The following is a 4,497-nucleotide window of genomic DNA, read 5'->3' on the forward strand; positions in this document are numbered from 1 at the left end:
ATCACATGCCCTCTGCAGCGGAGTTAATGCATCACATCCTGTCTCTGTCTGCACCCAGCTGCTCCCCCTCGAACCCCCCGCTGCGTTGTGCATGAGTGAAAAGCAAAGTGCAGGTAAAATCCGGACCCATTTCTCTGGACTTCCCTCGCAGGTCGTGTCTGAAAACAGCTTTTGTCACATCACACTATCACCTGCCTTCCTCCTTGGCTCCCTCCCTCACTAGAGGTTGTCTTACAAAACACTGTGGGTCTCATGAAGCTGCACTGAAGACCCTCGGACTCGTTTCATACGGGACACCAGGCCGTCAACTAGGTGCATCGAGCTGCTCTCCTCCTCCTCCCTGCATCAGCTGACTTGTTGGGGTATCAGAGCTCACAGCCTCCATCTGCTCTCCCTCTGTAATGAGGCGGACCCGATGGAGTCTCCTGTGCACGGGAGGTTAACAGCCCACTGCTGTATACGACCAACACAGCAGAACAATCCATATGCACATTGTAGATACACCCCTGTCGGACCCTTACAGCACATATCATCATCCACACAGCCTCAGCTTCCAGGCCGGTGTTTCCCGTGGAACCTCGTCTACTTATCATCCCCGCCTCAAGCAGCCTCACGTGGTCGGTGGAGTGAAACAAAGCAGAATCAGAGGGATTACCCTGATGGGGCAGCTACTTGTCTCCGGGTGAATCTCACTTCAACGGATGATCATTCAACTCACTGTATTCCCCCCCCGACCACAACATGTGTGTCGAGGCTCACACGTGGGACATTTTCTTCCTTTCATGGCGACGCGGAGAAACCAGGACAGACACCTTTCACCGAACAAGACGAAGCCGTGGCAGCAGGGCGTCAGCGTGCTGCTCCCTCACCGGGCTGCACTTCGCTTTGACACATCCAGTCCTCCAGTGTCCCTTATGAATATTAAAAAAAGTCCATGACTCAGATCTGTCAACTGGGATTACTCAATATCTACAGTTTTAATGTAAGCACACTGGCAGTGACCCTTGTCCCAAGTGTTTTCCAAATGTTCTGCGTCTGCTTTTGGAAGCATTCTTCAAATGAATGAAACATTATATAAGGTAATTTTTTATATAAATATACCATATACAATACATATACAGTATTTAAGCCTGTTTTTATAAGATTTGCTTTGTGGCCATGGGAAGACGAGGCACACAGAGCAGCCTCAGAGCCGTCGTGCCAGACGGAGCCGGGGAAATAACTCACTGTTAGGAAACTGACAAGGTGGTGAGCGCACATCCTTCACCAGACACTTGCATTCAGTCGCCGGGCTAATCTGGCAAAGAGCGAGCTCCTCTTCACAATAGCAGCGTCGTGAGTGCGTGTGGGGGGGGGAACAAACGTCAACATGTTTGCTGTTGTGCAGCCCGTTATGTAAAGAGAAGAACGCCACTGAAGAAAAGTGCAGTAAGAGCTGGAGTAACACACGTATTTACCTTCTTGTCAGAGTTTACACGAGAGGATTTGCTCGACACCCTCGTGTCTGTGTGAAGAGTGTGAGTACACACCCAGCAGCTGGTTAGCTTAGCGTCGCACAAAGACGACTAACAAAGCCTGAAGGGATTAACATGTTTCACGTTGTTGACGATGTCTCGTTGTGAGGTGGCTAATTCAGTTTAGCCCCGACAACTCGATAGCAAGGGACGTATCGGTTACTTCAGGTGTTAGGTTGTGTTTTCATCACAGTGCTTCTCACATTAATTATGTAAACTGCGGCGGCCCGTCAAACTGCTTTTCACAATTCTCTTGAGAACATAGAAGATCTATAACTTGCTGCATTGTGTAGCTGTGTGCAGAGCCACCACGCCACCATGGGTTTGGGCTTTGGTCCACAAAGTTTTTACCGTCCACGCAGTCGGACCTGATCAGCTGCTGATGAAGGACCAGAGTTCAATACAGGGTGATAGAGAAGCTCTTAACGTCACATTCTTCATTTTGATCAAAGTTGTCCTTGCTGCACATGTCGGTATCTGTTTTTAGATTTTTTCTCAAAGCTGCCTACAAAGCGCTGACTGGTCAACAGAGGCTCTCACTGGTCAGACTGGAATCAGTGATCACATCAGAGGAGTGCGTCCGGCTCAGACCTCTGCAACTGGGATTCACTTAATTTCATAATTTCCATGATCACAGACTTCTCTCCCACACAGAATATATCAGCAGTTTGTACTTTTATGTTCTTGCATGTGTCTGACGCACACACACACGCACAAACCAGTGGTGATAGAAGCATGTGGAGTTTTAACATTATGAAACTGCGGTACGATAATATAATTTTTTATTAGAACAACCCGAGATGTGAAGTGTGTTGGCAGCACACAAGGGGCACCGGTTGTGTCATCAGTGGCGTCAATGCAATTTGCAACTTTTGCTCAACTCTTGAAAACAGAGCAGGCAGAAAGTCTTGAGTGTCCATGGAAACAACACAGGGATACAAAACTCCCCAAACAGACTTGAGATCAGATAATTAACCGAACGTAGTCGTGTTGCTGACACACTTTTTCCTACCAAGTTTCTTTCCAGAGGATTTACATAAGAGAAGAAATTGCTGCTTTATGAGCCTCGCTGCAGCTAAAGATGAAAACAAAAGATGTTTTTTACGTGTTTAATTAATGTGTTTTCTTTACACATCTAAAAGATGTCGAGGGCACGCACAACGCTGTGCCACAATTTGTCTAATTGATTTAAAACTTATTCAGTTGAGAAATTAAAGAAATTACGAATTTTAATAAACTAAAGACGGGCCGAGGATGTTCATGTTTCATTTATCACAGCACTTAGATTCGATCTAAAGCTTCATTAGTGTCATTACCAACAAACTGCTTAAATCGTTTCATAACATGAGAAGAACACAGGTCATCTATGTTGGAGATCACCGGTGAGAACCAATCAAGTCACAACCTCGCTGACAGATTTACTTGTCTCCTGCTTTTCATGGAAACATGAGGAAAATTGGATTTTAAAAAGCGGAAGTATTCAAGTAGGTCAGTGTGGACAATCTGGTGTCTCTGAAAGCTGAAGAGTGGAATCAAAGAGGTTTTAGTATTAAAACTGGCAGCGGCGATAAAGGCAGAGCAGCCGCACTGAGCCGCCACCTGAGTCTCTCTGAGCCAATGAAAACCCCGGAGAGCTTTATCGCAAAGGATCATTTCCACAGAATCTGTCGGAAAAACAACTTGAGTTAATTATGCATTTATTCAGCATTAACTGGATTTCCAGACATTACAAATCTGCTAAAAACCAGTCACACAAAAATAACTGTTTTCAGACATGAACTCCCGCAGAGTGTCCTGAAGAAACCTCATCAACCCCCCCCCCCCCCCCCCCCCCCCCCCCGCTCGCAGTGAATCCTTCTCTCATCGGCTCCTTCGAACATTCAACAGACTTATTACTCGGGGGCTGGGCCGAAGAAACTCCAGAGAAAAGTCTGGAGGCTGTCACTCAAACATTTGCGTTCACACATGCAGCCCCTCTGGAGAACCTCTGGAGAACCTCTGGAGAAGATCCGGAGCTGAGCACATGTCTGGAAGCAGCTTGACTGATAATAAACAGATAAGAGGAGAGAGTCCGGCTGCAAATCAATGGGCCGTGTGGGCAGCAGGGAGGCCGGGCGAGGGCGTGGGCTTGGCTGACAGATCTCAAATCAGTAGAAAGGCCTGTTTCTATGGGATCTGAACAAATCGGTGGAGATGGATTTCAACCCGTTCACAACTCTGACAATCCACGGCTCCTCCGCTGGGCTCTGACCTACATTACGATGACAAGTAAACACAACTTCAGAGGACACGTCTTCACTCTCTTCCCTTTGGCTGCTGTCTTCCCATCTCCGCTCTGTCCCAGTCTCCCCCACTGAAGACTCTGCCGCCACAGTGTGAAGAAGACACGTTTGTGCTAACGAGATTAATTAAAAAGTGGCTGTAAATTAAAGTCCTTATTTCAGTATTTTGTAGCTGTGGGGCGCCTTCCCCAGCTCCGCGGTGGTTTCCACTGAAGAAGATTAGCGTTGTGCATCGTTCCATATTTTTTGAGTTGCCCACTGTTGCAATTTTACGGTAGAGTCATCACTGCTACATTTAGGAGATAATCAGCAGTTGTCCTGGAGCGCGAAAATCCATCTCTCCTGTTTTCCTACTTATATTTTTGACGTCTTTTCGGGGAGGAAGTGACACCCGGGCGTCTCTCGCCCACTCAGACCAGGACAATGTACGACTTTACAGCTTGTTACACACACAATCACACGGTGATGGAAATTAAAGTAAAGGGTAATCGACTGGAGCCTCAACTAAGTGAAGAGTCACTGGATTCCAATCTGAGGGGGATGTGTTGACTTTATTTGTGACATGTATGTGAACAAACACACAAACACACACACACAGACACACACACAAAGAAACGCAGACCTTGAGATTCTTTGTGACACATCGCTTTGAAAAAGGATTAGTTTCCATGACAATCAGCAGGATCATGCATCTTTTAATG

This window comes from Pleuronectes platessa, unplaced genomic scaffold (genome assembly GCF_947347685.1).
Source record: "Pleuronectes platessa unplaced genomic scaffold, fPlePla1.1 scaffold_302, whole genome shotgun sequence".
NCBI lineage: Eukaryota > Metazoa > Chordata > Actinopteri > Pleuronectiformes > Pleuronectidae > Pleuronectes > Pleuronectes platessa.